At 36.6% G+C, this 25,458-nt stretch overlaps 1 pseudogene; it reads left to right on the top strand.

The window, feature by feature from the left end:
- The first annotated feature begins 610 nt into the window (after window positions 1–610).
- On the top strand, window positions 611–3,091 carry LOC113312323 (annotated as a pseudogene).
- Window positions 3,092–25,458: the final 22,367 nt, after the last annotated feature.

Raw genomic sequence — 25,458 nt, 5'->3', positions numbered from 1 at the left:
TCTCCATTTATTAGGGTGTATGATGACGATGACGATGACGATGACGATGACTTTAGACTTTTAAGCATTGTATTTATTGGAAAATGGTACTCTGCAAACAAGAATGCAGCTTAGTGCAAGCACTTCTATGTGGCCATAAATCCCATGTGGGTTCATCAATCCCTAGATTTAGCATTCCCATGTAAGAGTGCTTGCATTGTTCCTGTATTTTGGACGGCATTCTATGCTAAAATGCCATTTCTTTTTATCTAAACAGATCTAGCGGAAAACCAAAGGTATTGTCAAGTTCAATTCTATGAACCTGGAGCTGCAGCTGCTTGTGGAGAAGGGACGAGCGGTTATCTTTTCAATGTGTGCTTGTATAGTTGTATTCCCTTCTCCGCAATCTTTCAAGCAGATGGAAGCTGCTTATCTGAACAAACCACAAGTTCGGAGGAGCTTCGGCAAGGTTGGATGGTGTCCAGGTGGCTAGGAGAAAACATAGTGGCATTGGCCTGACTGGTGGAATGATGAGTGGGGGAGGGACAACTGAAGCAAAGAACATAATGGGCAACAAAGGGCAGGTTGGACTAAACCCATCTGCATAGGTGGGGGATTCCATCCAACATTTATGGGTCTGCTTTTCTGGGATGATGCTTCAGTTTCCAGGTATGAGCCTTCCTGTCATGGGTCACATGTCAACCTTGCTTTATGCACAATGCAATGTGATGGAGGTGGAGCGAAGCAGTGGGGGAAAAAAAAGATGTGCGACAACGATAATCGGCATAGGGAACAAGTTTGGGGCACCGGTGTTGGTTTCACATTGACTAGGTAAGTACTTTTATTTGTGTGGTACGAGGGAACAATATATTACCTCCACTATATATTTGATTCCCAATAGAGATGCAACATTTGCCACTTGATTGCTTTAGATTATTAGATGCTTTCTTGGTTCGAGTTCTATGTATCTCTGATTTATTTATTCCTCATCCCATTAGTTACAGAAGTTTGTAAAAGCTTACAATTCAGAAGATAACAAATTTGCGTTGTTCATAGGAGTTAACCCTAAGAAATTATTATTTTTGTTGGCCTGGATGTTTTTTTACCCTTTTTGAGCTTCGTTTGATATTATTTGTCTTCAGGGGTTACAAGAGGTTTCATAGACGAGCGGTGCTTGAAACGTCTTTTTTTCTCTTTTTAGGAGAGTTGCTTAGAAATTGATTGCACTATTGATGATGTAGTTTCGACAATAGATTGCTCAAGATTATCCAGGTTCCAGTTTCTGATATTGGATCCCACTTTGGTATGCTACTTGGAATCAGTTAGTTTCAGATATTGTAGTCAACGTACCCGACAAAAGCTTATTGCTCATAAGTTGGTATTGGCTGCTTGATCCCCTGTTTTTAGAGATAAATTGGTTGATGGTATGTAGGAAGAAGAATTAAAGATCTGGAGCCGAAGGTGTTTAAGGTGAGCATCGTTTTAGTCTTTACGCCTTACAACTAATCTTATAAATTATAATCAGTGTCTGATGAATAATTGAGAAGCTCCACATTTCATATTTACCTAATATTCATCTCGCATTGGACAGGCTATGCTTCACTTTATTTACAAAAACACTCTTATTGAAGATGACGAGCTAGTCGCATCAAGATCATCTTGTGTTTCTGATAATTTAGTCGGGAAGATATTAGCTGCTGCAGATGAGCACTGTTTGGTGAGACTCAGACTAATGTGTCAGTCTTACTTGTACAAAGATATAGCCGTTATCAAGCTGCAACTACTGTGGTGTTGGCCGAAAATTATCATGGCACTGAGCTGAAAGCTGTCTGTCTAAAATTTGCAGCTGAAAGCCTTGCAGGTACACCATTTAAATCTCCATGCCACTGGTACGTATAATAATATGAGTATGTCCTGATGTGCGAATTTGTAGCTATGTGCCTATGCCTTCTATTTGTAAAGTACAATCTTCGACTATAGCTTTTCCTTGGCGCCTTTGTTAGTTCCCTGTTTAAGGCATGTCAGTTGGAAGTAACAAGTACCATCTCTTATATGCTATAAGTTGTGGCAATGATGAAGTTTTCTGTTGGTGTTGGACGCTAGTTAGACATGCCGGACACTCGGTTAAAAAAACTCGATTATTTGAGTAGACTTGCTCAGAATTACTTGTGCCAACAGTTGTGTGCTTCATTTGACGTTATGGTTGTCCTGTTAAATCTCATTGGTGCTGCTTATACATGCAATATGTCAAGTTACTACCATTCACAGTATAATGTCTAAGCACTTAGGCAGCATTTAACATTAGGATGTGCAAGTATTCGAGTAGCACATATGGGATGCGGCAAAATCTAAAAGGTGGATTCTCCTTGTTGACTGAGATATAAGCATCGCGAAATGCCATGTGTATTATATGATAACCGTTGTCTAGGAGCTTAAATGTTACCTCTGAGTATGATTGAAATATTGTCCTGGGAAACCATGTAGAATGAGACTTTAAAGAGTCAAATTTTATTTACATCATGATACTCGGATTAGGTAGCTAGTCATACAACACAACATTGGCATCATGGGTGCAGGATCATGAGCTTCAAATCAGCGTCGGTACTGGTTATGAATAACTTCTTAGACTGTTACTGAAAATATTACGAAAATGGATAAAAAAAGGTCACGGTGGATAGGTTGTCTCAAACACAACAGATGGCAAGACCAAGTGGTTTGAATTTTTACGGCTCAAGGGTGTGGGACTTTCAAACTTCAAGTTATGAGGTGAGGTTTCAAGGGAATTTGATGTGCATCTTCTGTTATTTCCTTGCAGGGGTCTGATAGGTGTTTGGGGAGGAGATGAGTTAACATAGCAACCTTAATTGGTTTAACTGACCATGAGTTGGTAAGTTGTGTTTTTGTCCCTCTTGTACTTGTGCGGGAAGCATTATTCTTCAGTACTGCACTTGCCTTATTTGCTTCTTAGGCAAAACATTTCTTTATTGCCAATTAGTGTGAATTAGAAAATCTTAAGTGGATATGCAAGATATTTGGATGTTTTTTTACATTGTATTGCAAACAATAATCAGTACTGGAAAACATAATGAAAAATATGGTATTGTTTTCTTATCAATCTAGTAGTAGACGTCTCCCTGTAAAGTTTACATCCTGTTGATATGAATCTGTACATCTGTAAAGCTTCCAGTCACTGGACTGTCTGAATGGACATTTGAATGCGAAACAACGAGTTTTTCACAGTTCCTTTGCCTTCATTTAATACCACCACCACCAAGCAGATCGGTCGTAACGTGCATAACTTGTGATGGATGTCTCCCGTCCTGAGGTGGAAAGAATATGACTGCTTCCTCACTAGGGAAGAGGAGCTACTGAAATGTGTCTGCAGAGCTTCCAGACCCTGCACAACGAATCATAGATGGAGAACATATGGTCAATCAAAGAGGTGAACACTTGTTTTTTTTTTTTTTTTTTTTTTTAAAAAAATCAATATGAACACTTGTTATGAGCTGCCAAACTCATAAAATGGTGAAACTGGGTTACCTGTAATGGTGCGTACATTACTCGGCATAGTCTTTCACCAGAAAAAAACTTGTTGCTTAAAATGGTGTTCCCTGTGGAATCTCCATGCAGCTTCGGGTGATGTAAAGTTGATGATGCATTCACTTCCATAGTTGCTGCAGTATTTAAATTTTGTTTTCATCCAAAGCAGGAGTAACAACCACAAATAGAAAATATCAAAAGTATTGAAAAAATAGAAAGTCTTACCCTGAGGTGAAAGCGAGACTGAAAAAGTCATAGGCTGAGTTGCACCTTCTGCAATGCTTATCGAGCAAGGGGAGTAGTCGGGATGGCCTAAAACAAAAACAAACGTATTAGAAACTAAACCAGAAACGCACTTCATGATTATGTAAAAAAATGCCAACTTTTGTTACCCAAAGCTGATGTGTATGTTATATATTAGGATTGTGCTTCTCCTATCACTGATTTGAAAAGGAGACAGGCCCGCCGATTCATCTTCCCTGACCAAAAAGTGTCCACCTATGATTTCAAAACAAACAACCAACTAACCTCAGACTCTGTTGTTGTTGTTTTTTTTCTGCATCATCATAAAATAAAACAAGATAAGCGTATTACTGTAAGGGTTCCCATAATTTATTCGAATCCGCCTCCCACTAATGATCGTCTCGTTCATGTGCGCCAAAGCTCTAGAGGCATGTCGGATATCATAAAACTCAATAAACCGCTCCTCGGGTTTACGAAGATTATGAGAAATTCCTTTGATTGGACCTAGCATAAAATTGGTTAAAGAGGATCAAGTTTGGAAACAATGAAAAAATGTGATGTTAAAAAAATGTAAAAATTGATTGGAAATATGTTTTACCAAATGTTGCGAATTGCCCTTCAAGATATCCATCTTCAGTTGTGCTTGGCAAGTTAAAGATAACTAGAGTTGAATCGAAGTAGTCGTCATGAAAATTAAGAATGATAGGAGAGACAAATCTTGCCCAAATGACACTATTCCCAACTAGACCAGCACTTGTGTTGTCACTACGATTTGTTGGAACAATCCTACCGGTACCAGAATCTCTCGTGAAAAACGGACTACTGTATCCGGCTTGGTCTGACCTTCTTGGGTCTTCCAAGAACAATTGCTCATAGTTTCTTAGCCTTTCGTATTGATCTCTGATCTCGCTTAAAGCCCTAATTGAAGATCGTAAATCGAAAAAGTGAATAATTGCAATACTCTCTTCGATCAACCTATCAACATCTAGCCCACGTACATCTCCGAAAACACCAAGATCATGTAAGTTTGCTCATTTAGGTTTCTTGGTACTTGACTTAAAAGAAGAGATCTTGTAGGGATAATTGGGGAGAGTGAGATGGTTGTTGGGGGTAAGCTTTCTTGATCAACTGTGGAAACTCTTTGGTTAGATTGGGTCTGAGGTAAAAGGTCTCTTGCTGCATTTCTTGGTGGTGATAATGCTGGTGGAGGTTGTAATGGTGGTGCCAATGAAGGTGGTTGGGAAGATAGTGGTGGAGGTTGTAATGGTGGTGGTGGTGATGAAGGTGGTTGGGAAGATACTGGTGGAGATTGTAATGGAGGTGTGGGTTGTAATGGTGGTGGTGGTGCTGATGATGATAATGGTGATGGTGCAGGACTTGATTGATTCTCCATGAACGAGATACTAACCAAATGTCAGTTCTTGATATACGTTTTTCTTGTTTTTACTGTAAATAATCTTGCTCTGTCTTTCGATGTCTATTTCTCCACAGAATTTTAGAAAGGTGAAAATCAAAAAGACTTGGCGTATTTATGGTATCTGTTTTCTGTTTCAGTATATATCTGACGGCTCGTTCCCTTTCATGGAACAAGTGCGTTTATAAAGCACACTATCTCGAATTATTGGGTACCCGCCGTCCTGACAGGTTTTTTTGAATTCACAATGCAGCTAAATTTTGGCTCGTGGCACAAAAATTCCTAATTTTTGATCAAGTAGCATAACGACCCTGCCTCAAAGTGCACACGTACTCTATAAAGAGAGCCTTTTTCTAGAGGTGTAGAAGACTAGTAGTATTTCACTTCCAGTTCCGGGTTTCTTGTACTTAAGAGAAGTTTTCTATCGTTGGAGAGAACCTCAGGAATACTGCATATGGGAGTTTCTGAGAGGTGATTTTTCTATTTCTCCTACTTCCAGTTCAATTTGGACGACTTTAGGAGCATAGTAGTGAAAATATCAGTCACACCGTTTGTCCCAAGTTTTTTCAATTTCGTCAAACAGAAGACTGCATGCTCACTGTTTGAGAGAGCTCCTGATAGAATTGTCATTACAGCATTTTAAAAGGCAATCACATCTGTTTCATTTATTCGTGCAGGTATACATATGCGGGTAGTCCACTCTATCTTTTTCTTTTTGTATGGGAGCTTACTGTGTCAGGAAGTAACTATTTGGTTGATAAGCTTACTATTGTTTCGTGTTGCTTTGCTGCTAACAAATCATTGTGTCAAGGAAAAATATGAATATCCAGATGTGCTTACACCGTGCAACCAGTCACCTAGTCCAATCCATGGTTCTTTGAATGCGGTAAATGCTTGCTGGGTTTCTATCCAAGAGGTGTGTTGTTGTTTATACTTCTGAAATTTCTAAGCATGAAAAGGCTGGCCATATTTTCAACAAGGCATCCGTTGGAACTTTAGCTTTGTGGTTTGAAGAGTTTTGTAGAGATCACGATTTTTCGATACTGGAGGGGCCGTGGCTAACCAAATTCTTGATTTGCAACTGGATAAGTTGCAGATGCAAGTCGAACTGGTAACATCTGAACGAAGAGTTCTCCGATCAACTAAAAGAATATATGCCAAACCTGTCAAGAGGCCTGGCAAGGTCAAGAAATTGGCCTGAGTTACTGATCAATGCAGACAAAGAAGATTTTCCAGTGTCTTCAGTGAATTCTATGGCGGGTTCGTGTAATCACATTAGGGTGGTTGGACCAAGACAATGATTTAATCTACGAGATGTGGTTTGCTGGGGGTAAGAATTACTGCTTCAGTTCACTCATCTCTCTTAAAAAGCATACTGTAAATAAAATCGAACTACCCAGATGACATCCCTACTGAGAGATGCTCGTAAGACTGGGGTTCAGCTTAATTCTTCTTGCTAGTATGAGGCTCTCATCCAGTCCTGGGCACTTGAGAAGGACTCAATGAGTGCTCTTAATATATTAAATGAGATGAAAGAATCGAAGATCTCAGAACCTATATCCTTCCAGAGTTTGAGATGCTAGTGAGCAGTTGTCCAGAGAGTGGAAGTGATCCAAAATCAACCATATGGTTAATATTTGGCACGGGAACCTAATTCTGTTCGTACCCGAAATTCTCTAACCAACCCAATTAGTCTTGTGACATCATATGCCACACTACCCAGCAATGTTTTCTTGACACAAAATCTATAACTTGACCTAAAATGTTTGACTAACATGATCTAAATCAACCACATGACTGATATTTGCCACGGAATCAAATTCTGTTCGTACCCGAAATTTTCTAACCAACCCAATTAGTCTTGTGACCGTTGCCCAAAAACGTTTTATTGGCACAAATTCTATACCATGACTCAAGTCTGCCGTTGTATTCCAAAAGTTTGCCGCTTAAGTTTACAAACTTAAATCTATTTAAATTCATTTCAAAACGGCTACTATGATGTGATCCAGATTTTCTATAAACAAAAATTCTAGACAGACCGTGATTTCCGGATTCTAAAAAAAAAACCGCACAGACTCAGCCAAACCCTAAAGCAGGACCCCCTGTTTTCACCAGAGGGGTGGGATCATATATTTTGTGTATGTGCGGTTTTTAAACGGTTTTATTAGACAGTCTGTCCAAAACCATTCCTCTACAAATCTGAATTTTACTTAATGCCTAGGTAATATCAACACTCTAGTGTCTAGTAAAATCTTTTCTTATTGCCCTAAAATCTTTTCTTATTGCCCCTTCTATTTTTTTATATAAGAAATCTGTGTTGAATCTGGTCTCGGATTAACCCATTAGTGATATTGATGCCCATTCGATAGAACTGTTATGAAGCTTTTAGATCCTAACGGGTTTTCGTGGGTTTTGGATGCCCGAATATTCTTTATTTATTTGTTAAGTTGACCTCATATCAAAGGGCTTGTCTAGTATTGGTTGGATTTTCTTTGATTTTCATTTTTCTTTTTAGATTTTAATTTCCAATTATAACACTTACAATTTTATATAAATATAACATTATCTTTACATATAAAATTATTAGCTTCAAACCAAAATCAAGACGATAAAAAAAATTTAGCAGAAAATGTAATTGATTTTCGAAGACCCATCGGATAACCGGACCCAACGGTATCTAGGTTTTTTATCGAGTCTACTGTCCACTAAATTAGGACCTGGAATTGCTTCTTTTTTTTCCTTCCTATTTTGAGGCCTAGGGGTTTTATTTGAGGCCTAATACTGAAACGCTGGGTACCAAAATACACCACCACCTTTTTCGTAGGCAATCTATATGGACAACTCAATACAATTCCGAGAGTTAAACTCAATCAAGGAACAGTATCTTAGAGTTATATCTCTATCTCTTGCGATTAAAACGATTACAGAATCGAATCCATGAACGTAATCAGAAAGAGATAACTTGGACGGTACCAAAGACCAATTTCCAAGAATCAATCAAGTCATATCCAACAAACTAGATAGGATGTCTCTACTATGATTGATCAACGCACAACCTGTGATATTTCAATTATAAAGATAAACAATATAATGCGGAAAAAGAAATAACACAGGCACCAGAAATTTTTTTAACGAGGAAACCACAAATGCAGAAAACCCCCGGGACCTAGTCCAGATTGAACACCAAACTGTATTAAGCCGCTACAAACACTAGCCTACTACCAATTAATTTCGGTCTGAAATGCAGTTGACCCCTAAAAGGTATCCTTTCGATTAAGGTACAGTCGCGCTCCTTACACCTCTTGAATCCCAGCAGGACTCTGCGCAATTGATTCCCTTAGATGACGTTACACCAACTAAGAATTGCTTCAACTCAATTGATGACTTTAAACCAAATCTGGCTCCCACAGGTTAAACCTATATAATTGATTTCCTGATTACGATCAAAACGTATGATCAAGGTGATGGAATCGATAGCAGTTTTACAAAAGTCTAGTTATCCTCAAAATTCAGACTTATGCAACCCGAAGTGCATCCTAAATTATTATTCACCTCACAAGAATAAAACTTGTGGAATCAACAAAGTCTGAGACGAAGAGAAATTTGATGATTACTATCTATCTTGATCGTTGGAGAAAGCTCTATAATCAATCAAGATCAGGATACTCGAGTTATCAAGGAAAGATAACTGGACTTGGCTTCATGAATCCCAGTGAAGTCTTTATAGTCGCAAAACCATAAAAGGGTTTCTAGAGAGGATGACTCTAGATACAACTAGGACACACCAAAAAGCAGTGTCGGGATTCAAAGATCCCAGTTGCTTGAAGCTCCCATTTTATAGACATTCACAGTATAAGTTGCTTTACGTTTAAGCTAAGATAGCTTTGGAACCAAGCAAACAATATCCACCATTAGATGAATCTTTGAATATGATTCACATAAACAAGATATACACTTTGTTTAGGTAAAACTGTAACTGAACCATGTATAAAAACTATATTCCACATGGTTAGCCGAAACCACCCGGTTTGGACTTAAAAGCTTAGTCTTCATTTTCATGAACATATAAGACATTAACTCTGAATCACAAACATGTGATCAATTAAGTCTAGTGTTTATAGAGAATTAATTTAAACACACTTGAAAGTATAATCGAAATGATTAGTAGATGTACGAGTACAAATAGATAGTAGTTCGTGAGTCGGTTCAGCCACAGTTCGCAAACCGGTTTGGAAACTTTAAAACAAAGCCGAGTTCCGGTGTTCACTGAACTTTTTAGGTTTGCGTACCAGTTTGCAAACTTTCCACCAAACGTAAGTTTCGGATTTCACCGAACTTTTAAGGTTTGCATACCGGTTTGGATACTCACCCCCGGTTCTGTAACCGCATTTCAATAATAGTTTGCATACGAGTATGCACACCGACCCGGTTCACGAGTCACACAAATTTTTTATATGATATACATAAGAATATGTTTACCACTAATATGTAAGTCGTTATGTATATAACTACTTTGCTACTTGTGCGAAAGTTCTATATTTTTCTAAATCAATTCGAAACATTCTTGAATAACATCAATGACACATATCACTATTCCAAGTTATTTCCGAATGATAACCTTGATTCACAATTTTGATTCCCAGCAATAAATTGTCCTAAATAGAAATTCATCAAGCATGAACAAATGTTCATTAATCTTAGCCATTATATTTCGAGAAACTATCAAGATAAACTTGACTCGAAATTCTTGTCTATGCATACTAGTCTAATCATTTATGTGACATCGTCTCAAATGATAGAAAGTGAATATAACCTGAGATATAAGGGGTTCAGTCTTCACTTAACTTTTGTTGAGGAAGTTCTCCAAAATCTTCAGTTGATCTTCGCCTTCAAACGGTAGAACGCAATGATGACTGTTGTAATCCTCTGTTTCTCAATTACGTTTATATCCTAGTCCGAGACTTAACTAATTGTAGACTAGAAATCAAGATATAGTTTTGAAAACTAAATTTGACAACAAGATTGAGATAGCAACACTTGTGAGTTCGACCGAGCAATGCTCTAACAATCTCCCCCTTTGTCAATTTTAGTGACAAATCTATTAATACATATGGATAAAAAACAAAGCTTCGACAACTTCTTGAATTTAACATGTCTTGATTTCCTTGGAATCTTAAACTACTTGAACTCTGCGTAATTCCAAGTTGCAATGATTCTGAATGTGTTCAACTCAGCATCGTTGTTTTTGAAGAACCTATTTCATAGCGATAACAACTTTTGAAAACAAATATTCTCAATCGTCGTTATACAAAAACATAATATTATTCCGTTCTCCAAAGTTCAACTGTATCTCAACTATGAAGTAATACTACAATCATATGTTTCTCCCCCTTAATCATTACTTACATCTTTTGCATAATAGGTAAAACTAGGCCTGCCAATGGATACCGATTTTCCGACATCCGATACCGATAATCCGTAATCCGTTACTGCTGCCATCCGACATAGCGGTAAACGAATATCCGGTATCGATAAGCTAACGAATAATCTCTTCTTAACGTAACAATAGTGGAATTGTATATTTCCGTTAGGTTAAGTTCCGATATCCGATAGCATATAAGCCAATGTTCCGTTATACCTTTATCCAAATACATATCTTAAGCAGACTGGTGGTGTTTCGTTAGAAAAAGGGGATCTGAGCATCGTTTCAAATGTGTTTGAGCAGCTGCTTATCAATCTGATATGTGTACTCCATGAATGGATACCGATGAATGGAGTTTAATGGTAATGGAAGTGGTTAACAAAAGCACCTCTTATTAAACTCCTCATTATCTCTTAACTGTTTGAATTCAAGCGTCTCTTCTAAAATCAGCGACATCAACAGCAGGTGTTATTGGATTAAGGTAACGAGTGTTTTTGATGGATGAAATTATAACAGTCAGTGATGAATTTTTACCCAGGTTTGGTGTTAGTTAATGGCGGTCGTGTGAATCTCCATAAATTGATGATTGTTGTGTTACAGAAGCATTCCGACAATTATCTTATTTGATCCACTTTCCACCAAATTTTATCATGATTTGAATTTGCACCTCTCTTCCTTGTTTGGGATTAATCGTAGTCGAGCCGAATATTAGAGTAAGGGTTTGTTTGCTGGTTGACTTTTGCCTTTGGAAAATTAACGGATGGTAATGGAAAATTATCCGATATCCCGTTAAGTCCAACCTAACGGTAATGGAACTGAATTTCATATTTCCATCGGAACTTAACGGATAACGAATATCCTCTAATTTTAATGGCAACGGCAGCGGCAGAGCCAATATCCGTTTCGTTAAGTGTCGTTGACATCCCTAGGTAAAACCTATATATTATTGATTCACTCCCCCTTACATAATGATCGGTAAACCATATGTATGTAGTATGAAACTACTAAAGAATTCTCCCCTATTTTGGCAATAAATTTAACAAAGGTACGAAAATTGCAGGATCGTAATAAAACTAATCAAAAGATATGTCAAATCTTAAAGAAGTACAATCCATATGTAAAATGGAGCTGTAATGCTTTTAAGAAGTACAATCCATATGTAAAATGATTTTGTCACTAAAATTGACAAAGGGAGAGATTGTTAGAGAATTGCTCGGTTGAACCCACTAGCGTTGGTATGTCAAGCTAGTTTTCAATTTTAGTTGCCAAAATGCATTCTTAATTTAGTATACTAAAGATAATTTCGGACTAGATTAAGTCTAAGAAGTAGAATCGAAGCTATCATTGAAGGATGAAGTTTGAAGACTACAAGAAGATATCAACAAGGACTTCATCAACAAAGGTATGTGGTAATTGATTTCATTTGGATTCTTGTTTAATTCTACCTTTCTAATATATCAAAATAAATGTTCACTCTATGGAACAATTCCTATGATGGTAAATGTACATTTATGTATATATACTTGAGGTTATTTGATTCACGACTTTGGTAACAATAACCTTTATCCCTAGAAAGGATCGCATGTTATAGTGAATGAGCTTACGAATTCAACGAGCCAAGAATCTCTCAATTCCGAGTTATAAGGATGAAGTTATGAGTGATTTATTAAAGTAAGAATTATAAGTGTTGTTGTAATTGTTACAGTTCGTTAGTGGGAAACAATCCACAAACTGTTTGTAACGGTTCACGGACTTGAGCCCAATTACGTTATTAGAAGCAATTTTTGGTCAAGTTTTTGATGTTTCCTTATCTAGGCAAGATAGTTATTACTCCAAACATATTTGATTACCATATTAGAGTGTTTTTGATTCCTTCCTAAGATAAATTGTGATTTATTCACATAAATACAATATTTGATAAATTAATTATTTGTTTAATTATTTTGGAAACAGTTGTAACTTAGGAAAGACTCCCAAAATTAGGAGAGTCTTAAAAAGGAAAATAGCTTTGCTTAGCCTTCAAGCTACTTTTTTCACTACCAATAAAGGGTTCGTGAGTGCTACACGTTTTTATCCCCTTTGGAAAATTGGTGTAAGCTTCATAAGGTTGTTTTCCATGCCTTTTGTTCTTCGTGAACAAGAGTGAGATAAAATTCTTTGTATTGGGGATCACAAAGCCGAGTTGGATTTAATCTTCGTGATTGATTATATAACTTGTAATCTAGTTTTTCACCTCTTGTCTATTCTACGGTTTTCTCTTCTGATATAAAACCATTCAAGAGTTGTTGATCATAAATGTTAGAGCATAGCTCGGTACCTCGCATGCGTTGCTATCTCAAGCATGTTTGTCAATGTTAGTGATCAAAACTATAAGTCTTGATTTCTAGCCTACATAGCTAAGTCTCAGACTAGTATAGAAAAGTGTAGTTGAGCTCAAGGACTTCATGGCGATTCATCATACAACGACGAAGATCTATACAAGGAACCGTGGAACTTTATCAACAAAAAGGTATGTGGAGACTTGAGCTTATCTATCACTCAAAAGTCTATCTCTTTTATATCCTACTTCTTATGAGACAAAAGTCGTATGCTATATAGACTATATCATACACATTTGACATTTCGAGCTGAGCATTCATTGCTTATCTTTTATCTCGAAATCGTGTGTTGGTAAAGAGTTTCGCTTTGATCAAGTTTATTTTCACCTAGTGACGAAGGTCATGAAAAGTTTCAATCACTTTGAGAATTTCTCTGACGTGAATCGGTCTGTGAATAACGGCTACATAGCGTCCTCTGAGAATGTCTCAATGATTGAAATGAGAGTTTAGATTACATAACCATGTATTCCTTGAACCGAAGTTCTCGAAGTTTGTTGATCAAGAGAAATCGGGAGGACTGTGGAATTGGCTTGCCAAGTCCGCGAACTGTCGGAAGTTCTCGACCGAGAATTTCTGCTGGGATTTTCCAAAACTCGTTTGTGTACTAAGCCCGCGAACCCAGTCCGCGAACTGGCGGAAGTTCTCATCCCGAGAATTTCTGTTGAGTTTGGAAAACTCAACCGATTAACTTAAGCCCGCGAACTTGTTTGTGAACTTAAGAGGTTACGATCTAAAGATTTGCTCTGAACATGAAACATTAAATTACTAAGGAATATTTTATGCAAACCGTGGCTATAATGTACATGAGCTGATTCAATCGAATCGAATCATCTTTGTTTCAATTGTGTCTTGTGTAGTTACATAAGATCTCATAGAAATTGAACAACTCTTTAACTAGTTCATTTGAGTCAATTGAACTAGTTATGGTGAAGAAGAACAAGGTTAATATGAAAGGCTCATATGGTTAAACTTTTGGGTTACTATGTTGAACCAACATACACGTACACGTTTGGGCATGGTTTTCACGAACCCAGTAAACGTCTACCCAAGTGTATGTGACAAGCTAAGTTTTCGATCTAACGGTTGAGAAATATTAGCTTGAATCTAAATCAGGTTTTCATCTAACGGTGAATATGGATTGCTTTGTAACTAAGGCAAAACCCTGATTTGAAGGCTATATAACGGAGACATCTAGAATTGTACAAAACTAATCCCCACACGTCTGTGTGCTACTAGTGAGCCCGCTAGAGTCGATCTCCATTAACCTTTGATTTTCTTCTCTAAAATCAGGTTAACGACTTAAAGACTTCATTGGGATTGTGAAGCCAGACCGGTACTACTTTATCGTAGTTATGTGATATGATCTTGCATCTTCTTTCGTACGAGTACAATCGATTGATTGGCTTGAGATCGTGAGAGTTCTCCGATAGGCAAGATAAATAAGTCACAAACATCTTCGTCTCACTGTTTGTGATTCCTCGAAAATCCGCTTGTGTAGTCAGGAAGGATTGTAGAGAGGTGATTGATTAATCTAGGCTGTTCTTCGGGAATATAAGACCGTATTATCAATTGGTTCCTGTTACCTTGATTTTATATCTAAAGACGGAACAAAACCTAGGGTTTATCTGTGGGAGACAGATTTATCCTTTTATAGACTTTTTTGTGTGAGACAGATCTATTTTTATCAAGTCTGTGATTTTGGGTTAAAAACCTCTTGGTTGTGGGTGAGATCAGCTAAGGGAATCAAGTGCGCAGTATCCTACTGGGATCAGAGGCGTAGGAGTACAACTGTACCTTGGATCGGTGGGAGACTGATTGGGGTTCAACTATAGTCCAGTCCGAAGTTAGTTTGCAGTAGGCTAGTGTCTGTAGCGGCTTAATACAGTATGTATTCAATCTGGACTAGGTCCCGGGGTTTTTCTGCATTTGCGGTTTCCTCATTAACAAAATTTCTGGTGTTTGTGTTATTTCTTTTCCGAATTATATTTTATATAATTGAAATAATACAGGTTGTGCGTTCGTGATCATCAATTGGAAATCCAACCTTTGGTTTTTGATTGATATTGATTGATCCTTGGACATTGGTCTTTGATACCGTCCAAGTATTCCTTGTACTTGATAAAGACTCGCTATTGTTTTTAGCTTGAGTAAAAATCAAATCAATAGAAAGATATTAAATCCTTAAGATACTTTTATCTAGATTGAGTATGACTGTCTAGTTGATTCTCTAGCAAAGTATTTCGGAGTTAGTCCATACAGATTGCTAAGCGAAATATTGGGTGGTGTTGTTAGACCCCCGCTTTTTCAATAAACCCTAGGTTTTGATAGATTTCAATTTCTGATCGAATACCAACACTTGTTAGTCGAAATCAGAAGCTAGAAAGAAAACTTCGATTAAGGTATCTCGTAAAAATCCTTAAGAAGTTTTAAACAAGATATCTCTAGATTTATTCTAGTTGTTCTTGTTGTAGAATCATTAGGTTTATCTTCCTATTTTTGAAGAGTATAATAAACCTTAATATACAAGTTTGTTTTGATATTACTTTTACCTAGTAATTGTTTTTCTCAAAAAAAAAAAACACAAGATTTCCAAAACCTTGATTCACATCTAAAGGGAAATCAAATCGGTGCTTTTGTGAAAACAAAAGATAAAAAAGTATCAACATTGTTGTTACATCTTCTAAAGAGAACTAATATTCTGCTAGAAGATTTTTGAGAGTGCTTATAAAGAGAACCTTGTTCTGCCAGAAGATTTTCGAGAATAACTTCTAAAAAGAATTAGTGTTCTGCCAGGAGTTTTATAAGTGCTTAAATACAGCTGAAGCGGGTATTACATCTAGTCCGAATAGGTAGTAGGAAATTGGTGTAACAACTTATAATCAGTGTGTGTTTATTCTGGACTAGGTCCCGGGGTTTTTCTGCATTTGCGGGTTCCTCGTTAACAAAATTTCTGGTGTATGTGTTATTTATTTTCCGCATTATATTGTTTATCTTTATAAATTGAAATATCACAGGTTGTGCATTAATCAATCATTATTGATAAATCCGACCTTGTTTTGTTGGATAGGATTTTGATTAATCTTGGATATTTGTCTTTGGTACCGTCTAAGTATTTCTCACATCAATCAAGCTCGTAGATTTTTATCTATTTGATTTGTTGATTGATTTGAGAAAAAGAGATAAACTCTTTAGTATTATTCTTTGATTGGGTTTTCACTCTCGGAATATTATTGAGGTTTAGTCCATACAGATTGTCAAACAAAATATTGGGTATGGTTGTTAGACCCCGTTTTTTCACAAAAGCTTCTTGTAGTTTGAGAGATTTCTGTAGAATCTTCTTGAGTTCCTGCACCTCCTTCTTGGTTTTCTTAAGTTCATCAAGAAGATTTTAAAACCTTTCCTGATTGGAGGAATCCGCTCTAGGTTTATTCTGATTCTTCCTTTTCCTCTAAAGAGATGAGACAAAAGGAAACGACATCTCTTCTTTCTTTTTGGTTGGATAAGTATAAACAACCATTGGAGCATAGGTTCCACGAGAAGATGTTGTGCTTTGAGCCTCCATGATTCGTAAGAACAAAATGGATTTGTGAAACACAAATATATATGTCTCAACAGGCAAAGCTTCTTGTGAAAGAGATATGAGTATTTACGAGTATGCACACCGATCTGGTCCACGAGTCACACACATTTTCATATGATATACATAAGAATATGTTTACCACTAATCTGTAAGTCGATATGTATATAGGTACTACGCTACTTGTACGAGACATGTTCGGACTTATAACAGTTTTCCCAGTAAAACTGATACCACTGTCTTGTATCCGAATCAATAGTAGTTCTATATTTCTCTAAATCAATTCGAAACATTCCTGAATAACATCAATGACACATATCACTGTTCCGGGTTATTTCCGAATGATAAACTTAAATCACAATTTTGATTCCGAATAATAAATTGTCCTAAACCAAATTCATCAAGTATGAACAAATGTTCATTAAGCTTAGTCATTATATTTCGAGAAATTATCAAGATAAACTTGATTCGAAATTATTGTCTATGCATACTAGTCTAATTAGTTATGCAACATTGTCTCAAATGATAAAAAGTGAATAATTGGAGATAAAGGTGGTTTAGTCTTCACTTACCTTTTGTTGATGAATTTCTCCAAATACTTCAGTTGATCTTCATCTTCAAACGGTAGAAACCAACGATGACTGTTGTAATCCTCTGTTTCTCAACTACGTTGTTATCCTAGTCTGAGACTTAATTAATTATACACTAGCAATCAAGATATATTTTTGACAACAAGGTTGAGATAGCAACACTTGTGAGTTCGACCGAGCAATGCTCTAACAATTACTAAATGACAAAAAGATCATTAGAAATTAATTTGACACAACCCCTTTGCCAACTATTCTCTTACTTCCCATTTACCCCAGATCAATTATGTTAATTAATCGTTTTAGTTTTTGATTAACCGTATTTAATGTGAGATCAACTAATATAAATCGATCTTCAAAACATCAAACAACTGAAAATTTTAATTTTGTTTTTCGTAAATACTACCCAGAATCGGTTGACGTTCATGCACTCGTAAACCAATTCTGGGTTGGTGTTTTGGTATTCACGCAGGACATCAAAAATCGGTTACAGTGTATAAATAAAATCTGATTATCATAATCGGGTTTTTTGGCCTCATATGTAAACCCATTGTTTCATTTTCGTAAGAAAAATTTAATTCGTACTTTCATTCATTTCAAATCTACTCCCTTTTGTAGGAATCATGGATGCAATTAACACGTGCAGCAAGCCTTTGATCCCCTAGGCGACCCTAGTGGACGAGTTATAGTCTCGTGAGGGTTTACATAAAGATTTACCCACAAAATATACACAAAAACTCCTAAAACTATCAATCTTCATCCAAGGAATCTGATTCTAATTCACCCACCATAAATACTGGGGTATACTCCGGAATTCTGGATACCCTGAAGTGATAGCTTTCGTCAAATATGAATGCTTCCCCCTTTTCCTCCAAGTAGCCAATTTTCACGACTTCGTGCTGCAAAAACATAACAGAAACTTACTTTGTTAGTTACAAAATGATAAAAGTAGATTGTGTAGAATAAACCATAAAAATACTTACGAATTGTTGAAGGGACAAGGTAAAGTGGCTAGCTTTCTAAATTCGTTGTTGGACACATTAAATAAACTGTCACATTTTGGATGACTTAGAGCCTATCATGGATCTGTTGAAGACTTAGTCTCTTCGGATTCCCATAATCTTTCCTAAATTTGTTATATATCTTCGCCCAAAAGGTTTCGGATTCTACCCTTACGGGGAAGTGATTTACAACTCGACTTTAGGTGTACCATGCTTTGATGATTTCCAAATCTTCGTCGTAGTCAAACGATGCCATGCTTGTATGTGGAAGTATGAAATGAGTAGTTGTTGACTATATGGAGTAGGAGCGAATAAAATGAGCAAGTTTGAGGAAAATTGGGTCAAGGGATGAGGTCTCTTTATATAGAGAAAGACCCCCAATGGTTAGTTTTTTCGAAAAAGGTGAAATAATTTAGCACAATCAGTCTTCTCTAATTCTATAAAAACCATTTATGTTTTCATGCCCATCAAAATCGGTTTTTATGTTTGGAAACATCAACTGATTGAGCCTGAAAAATCAACAGAAAAAAAAATCGAACTTTCCATTGACAGTAATCGGTTTATATATTTGCACATGTAATCCGATTTTGACTAGAAAAAGATACATAAACCAGACATTTATGAGGCATGAAGAATCAAATTATACTGATAACCACATAAACCAATTCCCTAGTGAAGCATCAAGAATCGGTTTATAGGTGCATCCATATAGCCCGATTGTTTGTTTACAAAACAGAGTTTGCAGCATGCATAAACTGGTTTTACCATAGACCCATTGTACACATAATTATAATTAAAACTTTAAGTGCATTTAAATTCAGACCATAATCATCCAAAAAAAATGTTAAAATTTTTAAAACTTATAACTTAAACCACTAAAAAGTCATAAAAACTTAAAAATTAAACTTAAAATATCTAAAAGAGATCAGCAGCAGCTTCTGCTGCAACTTAAGCCATTTCTGCAAATAGATTATTCATATATTTGTCGTGTGCCCTCTGAGATGCAATTTCATCCCTCCTCCTCCTGGAAAACCTGATGAGCTCAACGAGCTCTTTCAATGCAAGCTTGTCAGCAAGTGCCAGCGCTTGCTCTAAATAGGTCTCCCTGCCGTAGGCAAACTTGTGCATGCTTCTAGGTAGAATAGCCTGTGGTTTCCTGTCAACATCCTCCTGATTGAGCTCTCGAAGGATAAGTGACTGAAGTCCATAAAAATGTGGGAGTACCAAAATACACCATCAACTTTTTCTTAGCAACCTGTATGGACTAAACTCGAATATAATTCCAAGAGTTCAACTTAATGAATCTCAATCAAGGAATTATATGAAGATCTTATATATCTTTCTCTCACAATCATAAAGTTTACAAAACCAAATCCGTTAACCTGATTATGTGCGAGAGTACTTGGACGATCTCAAAAATCAATATCCAAGAATCAATCAAGTCGTATCCAACAAACAATGATGGATGTATCTACTTTGATTGATTTACGTACAACCTGCAATCTTTCAATTATAAAGATAAACAATATAACGCGGAAAAAAGAAATAACATGGATACCAGAAATTTTGTTAACGAGGAAACCGCAAATGCAGAAAAATCCTGGGACCTAGTCCAGACTTATACACCAAACTATATTAAGCCGCTACATACATTAGCCTACTATCAGGACTTCAGACTGGAATGTAGTTGAGACCGAATTAAATCGTCACAAAAATTCAGTTACAGTTGCGCTCCTTAAGCCTCTTCAATCCTAGAAGGACTCTACGCAAATGATTCCCTTAGTTGACGTCCTTTACAGCCTAAGAGTTGCTTCAACTCAATTGAAGAATTTAAACCAATCTGCCTCACAAAGATATGTGTGATTTCCGTTCTGATCAAAGATCAAGGTGAGGTAGGAAATCGATTGTAATAGACAAAGACTAGCAAACATCAAAATTCGGATCCATGATTCCCGAAGAGCAGCCTATATTGCTATTCACCTCACAAGTCAAAACTTGTGGAATCACAAAGTCTGAGACGAAGAGAACTTTGTGATTTCTATCTATCTTGTTTGAGTGAGCAGCTCAACAATAAAAACAAGATCAGGATACTCTTATTATCAAGATAAAGATAGTTGAACCTGCCTTCACGAATCCCTAGGTGAAGTCTTTTTAGTCGCTAAACCCTAAAAAAGGTTTGAAGGAAAGAACGACTCTAGTTTACAACTAGGACACATAAAAATAGTGTCAGGGATTCAAAGATCCCAGTTGTTTGAGGTTCTCCTTTTATAGACTTTCAAGGTCAAGGTTGTTTTAGGTTTAAGATAAGATAGCTTTGGAACCAAACAATAAATAATCACCGTTAGATGAAAAACTTGACTTTGAGATTAATATAGTAGAATATACACTCTGGTCGGGGTTAACTATAACTGAACCGTGTATAGTGACTTGTTCATGAAGGTTAGACGAAACTAGCCAATCGAACGATAAGCTTAACCATTTTTATATAGGGACCGGATCCCCTTACTTAACTTTTTTGACTTAACTTTTTAAACATTAATTTAATCCCATCAAACAGTTCAATATATAGTTCCTATTTTATTAAATCTGGTTATAATACCCTGCTCAAGCCGAGCCGTCAATTAATTATTTACCATACTTATACTTACCTCTCAAAATATTTTCATTCCCGTAAAAATGATACAGTTCAAGACAGAGACATAGAGATGGATTGCCATCGATGAACTGTTAAAATCAGTAACCGCAAACTCTCTTTGGAATTCCTTGGCACAAGTATGGATTCTGTAAATAAAGTTTAATATAAGCCATGGGAGAACAAAATAAAAAAGGATTTTAGAAAACATGATTCTTCCGTATTGATTTTACCAAGCTTTCATGAATAATGGAAAAGCTTCATAAACAATCTTCACACCCAAGATGTTTCGCTCAAAGATGCAGTAGATAAAGCAATGCCGAGAACGAAAAACGCTTTATGCATCTTGTTCATTGGGGCGAAGTTCCCCTTTTGGTTTGACGCTGTTTTGGTGACCGATACAAGCAGAAGAATGAGTTTTATTGTCTCGATAATTTTTTATAGTATATTGTGATTGATTATTAGCACCCAATTTTTTGCGGAACACCATGACCATGATCGTTTAGCCCTCCTTCACAAACCAAATCCATCAAATCTATCTTTGGAAGAATATATATGATTTATTCTTCTTTTTATCTCATCAAAAACATAAATTATGTTATTTTCTCTTATTATTCTTCAGATAAGTATATGATTTAGTGTTTAACTCAGCAGAAGAAACTGAAATTCCCAGAACTTGAAATATTTTTATGCAAAGGGAAATAGATTTTCGGATATGCATGATAAGATTCAGGTCTCGGATCGGCTTGAGCCGAATGATATCAACAATTTTGGTAAACGAATAATTATATATTGAAGGGTTTGACGGGATTAGATCAATGGTTAAAAATTTAAGTTAGGGGATCTGGTCCCCTTTATATAACACTTGAAGACTTTTCTTGAATCACACATATGAGCAAAAAATGTCTAGATAATGTTTTTAGAGAGTTGTTCAAATACCGATTTATCTCATAGAAATAATTCTGATGCATCTGAAAATATTCGATAGGGTAAGTACGTGTACTGTACTTGTTCGTGTATTTCTTTTCCATGATACGTGTACCAGTATGGATATCTTAAGACAAAAACAAGTTAAGGAACTCACGGATATTTTATGGTTTGCATACTGGGTATGCGTACCATTTTCAATTTTGAAACAAACAGACCTTTTCCAGTATGCATACTGGGTATGCGTATCTTTCCTGGTTCACGATCGACAGACTTTTTATGGTATAGATATCGGGTATGCGTACAAAAAAGTCGCTTCTCAACTATATCTATGCCGGTATGTGTACTGGGTACATGTACTGCTGCTCTGGACTTATAACAGTTCTCCCAGTATGTGAACTGGTATGCATACTGCGGCTCTGTACTTATAACAGTTCTCTCAGTATGTGAACTGGTATGCATACTGTCTTGTACCCCGATTAACGGTAGTTTTATATCTCTCTAATAATAAATATGAAATATTCCCGAATAACATCAATGATACATATCACTGTTCCAGGCTATTTTCAAATGATTAAATCTTGAATCATAATTAGGTTACAAACAACAAATTGTTCTAAACCAAATTCTTCAAGTATGAACAAATGTTCTTAAGCTATTATAGTCATATTTCAAGAACAATATTCAAGTTAAACTTGACTCGAAATTTCTATTATGCATGTATTATCTAATTTAGTCATGCGACAGTGTCCAATGGATAAAAAGGTGAAAACTTGAAAAATAGGTGGTTCAGTCTTCACTTACCTTTTGATATTGAAGTTCTCCAAAGCTCCTGTTGATCTTCGCCTTTAAACGGTCGAACGCAGTGATATCTGATTCTCAACTACACACTTTTATCCTAATTCGAGACCTGACTAAATGTAGACTACAAATCAAGATATAGTTTTGACAACCAAATTTGACAACAAGTTTGAGATAGCAACAATTGTGAGTTCTACTGAGCAAGACTCTAACAGTCCATATGAACAAAAAAAATCTTGTTCAACAATCGGTCCATAGGACAACATATGTAATATTATTCTAAGAAAACCAATACGCAGGAAAATTAAACCCTAAGAATCAGTAGATAAGATACACGTATAAAAACCGATTGTGATATGGGAATCTGAAGAGACAATTTCCATAATCGGTACATTAAACACGTACTTAAAAACAGATTGTAGTAGCACAAAGTTGAAAAAAAATCTACCCAGAATCAGATTATGTTCATGAACTTATAAACCGGTTCTAGTGATGTCTTTATATATTCTGATTTCTACCCAGAATCGGTCGATGCTAATCATCCTATAAACCGATTCCTCTGCATGCTCTTCATGGAAGAAATAAAACCAGAAACGGTTGATACGATAGATCTACATACACCGATTGTGGGTAAATCATAGATTTTGGTTTTCAAATTTGAGGTTTCAAACATGTTAATCAATGAATAAATGCTAATAATAGAACGGGTTGACGGAGATTTATCTTTTCTTGGTTGGATCATAGATCGTTGGACGTGAAGATAAAAAAAATGATTAGGTTTTTTGGAATTTGGAAAGATTAGATGAGAATATAAAGTTTTGTTTGTTCTAGATTTTTAAGTTTTAGGTTTTTTACTGAAAATGGTAATGAATTTGTATTTATATGGACTGGTAATAGGATTATTTTAACGCTAGATTGGTCTTTTGGCTATTTAGATACCCCATAGCCATCCGTAAAAGTTGGGAGAGGAAATCCATAAGACTAAAACTAGCTTTCTTCTGGTCAGGTTCGGGTCCATAAGACCCATTGGAAACTCTATTTAGAAACATGCATTATTCACAAAATTTATTAGTATAACCTGAATATCCTCAAAATATTCTCATGTGACCTAAATTTTGTCCAGCTCGCGCACCTAAACTTCGAATTAACCGGCAATTTTTTTACAATTTGTTAATTGACCTAATTTGATTCAAAAACTGCTATTATACAACTCAACGCCAAGAAGGTGTTAAATCTGAAAAACGAAAAAATAAAAAATTACGTAGAGCACAGTATTTTTTTCTGCTTCGAAGAAAATACTGAGCTAAGTAATCTTCTAGAATATAAAACAAAGCTTGTCTAAGTTAGGCTAGATAAAGAGCGGATGAGATTTGTTTAGGAGGAAGATAAATCTATGGTAGTGGTTTGTTCAATTCAAATATTATAAGTGTTTTATTAATTAGTGTTTCACTAATTGCTCATAATAAATGATTATTATTTTTTTAATTATAAATAATAATCATTTATTGGGAGGGTCCTGGAGTAGCCTGCTTAGTTCCTCCTTGTAATACAACCGGTGATGCTGTAGACTGTATTGGTGATGGTGACGCTGTAGAAGTGTCTACTCCAGGACCCTCCCTTTCTACAGACTTACTAAACGCAGTGCTTCAAAGGAAGTTCACGACAGTCTCTAGCATTCCGCATAAATGCAGGCTTGTTTTTGCGAGAACACTAAAGGTATGTCTTGACAGGATTATTGTAAATCCTGGTAGCTTAGCAGCTTGGTTACATCTTTTCTTTCTCCCAATCTGCACGCTAACCTTGTTCAAGCCAAGAAGCTTCGCCGAGAAGAAATCCGACAACAGAAAACGTTTACAGGTTGCAGCCATTAATCGGGCTCGTGCTGTTTGGAAAGAGTCTAACGGCTGTTCTATTTTGTTAAAGAAACTTCTACATCAACCTTTACGTTTTGGGTCTAAAGAGGCAGATGAGAAGAGACAAGACGCAGCTACCTTGTTAGCTTGTCAAAAGAAGATAAGTTGTGGCCATTTCGCAGCTGCCATTCGAGTGCTCTCTTCGTCTGGTTTAGCTCCTCGTAACGAGAACACGTACTTGGAACTGATATAAAAGCATCCACCTGCGCATCTGCCCACTGTTTCCTGTGATGAGGCCATGGTTGACCCAATTATAGTAGATTCTCGGGTTGTTTTACGGGCTATAAGGAGCTTCCCCAAAGGCACTTCATGCGGTCGTGATGGTTTGGGTGCTCAACATCTGGTCGACGCAATCAGTGGGGGGAAGCTGCTATTGCAGATGATTTACTTGTTTCGATTACTGGGGTTGTCAATCTTTGGTTGGCTGGTAGGTGTCCTGCGGTTTTGGGAGAGTTTATTGCTAGTGCACCTTTAACCCCTTTACTTAAACCTGGAGGTGGTATTAGGCCCATTGCAGTTGGTACAGTTTGGCGCAGATTGGTCTCGAAAGTAGTTGTTGTCTCGGTTGGTAAGGATATGTCTACTTATTTGGGCGATTACCAATTCGGGGTTGGTATTCCTGCTGGTGGGGAAAGTATTTTACATGCTGTACATCGCCTACTGGAGATGAATGGTCACTCAGACGAAATGTCAATGATGCTCATTGACTTTTCCAATGCCTTCAACATGGTGAGCAGATCGCAGCTCATCAAAGAGGTTCGCCTTCATTGTCCGGGTATTTCTCGTTGGGTAGAATTTTGTTACTCGAGGCCTGCCAAACTCTACTATGACCATTATATTTTGTCTTCTGCACTTGGAGTTCAGCAAGGTGACCCCCTCGGTCCTCTGCTCTTTGCATTGACACTTCACCCCCTAGTGAAGACTATTGCTTCTCAATGCAAACTCGACTTGCACGCTTGGTACTTGGATGATGGTACAATTATTGGTGATACATTAGAGGTAGCTAAGGCTATGACATAATAGAAACGGAAGGACCACGCAGGG

The sequence above is a fragment of the Papaver somniferum genome, chromosome 9 (assembly GCF_003573695.1).
Source record: "Papaver somniferum cultivar HN1 chromosome 9, ASM357369v1, whole genome shotgun sequence".
Lineage (NCBI taxonomy): Eukaryota > Viridiplantae > Streptophyta > Magnoliopsida > Ranunculales > Papaveraceae > Papaver > Papaver somniferum.
Note: the sequence above shows the minus strand (reverse complement) of the source record. Positions and strands in the feature narration are given on the sequence as shown.